Here is a 1,199-nt window from a genome sequence, read left to right as displayed (position 1 = left end):
TGATCTGATTGGTTGCTATGGGCAACTGGTCAACTTTTCCTCTCCACAGGTTTTGATCCCTGATTGTCTTCATATATAGGATGAGAATCTTCTGACACAGTGAGTAGCCAACCATTTCTGGGCATAAGACATCAGAACTTGCTGGGTGCCCTTCGGTTGCCTGGACAACTGTACCCCCCAGCATCAGCCGCCTCTCACCTCATCACATGATACAGACCGGGCAGCAGTTTTGGACACTTCTGTCATCCACATTTTGCTAACACTATTTTTCACACACAGAAATTAAATAAATGAGTCGAACAAGTCAAAGAACAGTTTAAACAAAGGGGAACTTTATTTATTATTTACCAAAATGTTTGTGTAGGGATTTTATGTAACCTCCATCACTCACAAAGAGCGGACAGTAACTAACTCAGGACAGGAAAAACCTCCAGAGGGGAGGAAACCTGTAGGGAATCCATGGCTACTGTACTGCCCTTCCTCTGGGCATACTAAAGGAGGTTACCTCTAGAATTTGGGCCAATGTGTCCGTGTATGTGCTGCCCCACAGCCTGGAAGGTGTGCATCTAAGATAGGAAAAGAAAAGAGAGATTAGTTACATGTTTATTATAGAAATGCACATGGAACTGCACTAAAGACCAAAAAGATGTGATACTTACCAGTCACAGGCGGGTATGAATGTGTATTCCTAGGTTCCTACAGTTTAGGCCCCTCACTGATGACAAAGGTCATGACATCACATGTGTGACCTCACGGGAGTTCTATTTGAGTAGTGCTGCTTTCTGATTGGCTGAAAATCCAAAAACCTTTTTAACATATTCTGCATGACTTATCTCAGGGATTTTTGGCAATTTTTATTAAAATGGCTGACTCCCTGTGGGTACATTATATTTGTTTCTCCTAACCAGACACTCAGTATTTGTAATATCATTTGGTGACCCTAACAGTCTGGGCCCATAGGTTTCTTACACAGATCACTGCGGCTCTGGCAGGCTCAATGGGGGAGATTCATCAAGACCTGTCCAGAGAAAAAGTTGCCCATAGCAACCAATCAGATCGCTTCTTTCATTTTTGAAAGGGCCTCCAAAAAATTAAATAAGCAATCTGATTGGTTGTTATGGACAACTCAGCAACTTCACCTCTGGACTGGTTTTGATAAATCTCTCCCAATGGGCAGCGCTGGCTGGGACATCTGACGT

The 1,199-nt window shown here is 43.1% G+C and overlaps 1 long non-coding RNA gene across 1 annotated transcript; it reads right to left on the bottom strand.

The window, feature by feature from the left end:
- Positions 1 to 310: 310 nt before the first annotated feature.
- On the bottom strand, positions 311 to 708 carry LOC130369505 (uncharacterized). The gene is made up of 2 exons (XR_008892794.1): positions 660 to 708; positions 311 to 566 (listed from the first exon to the last, which is right to left on the bottom strand). It is a non-coding gene; the product is annotated as an uncharacterized LOC130369505 (long non-coding RNA).
- Positions 709 to 1,199: the final 491 nt, after the last annotated feature.

This window comes from Hyla sarda, chromosome 4, assembly GCF_029499605.1.
Source record: "Hyla sarda isolate aHylSar1 chromosome 4, aHylSar1.hap1, whole genome shotgun sequence".
In the NCBI taxonomy this organism is placed as follows: domain Eukaryota; kingdom Metazoa; phylum Chordata; class Amphibia; order Anura; family Hylidae; genus Hyla; species Hyla sarda.
This window is presented reverse-complemented; position numbering and strand designations above follow the sequence as displayed.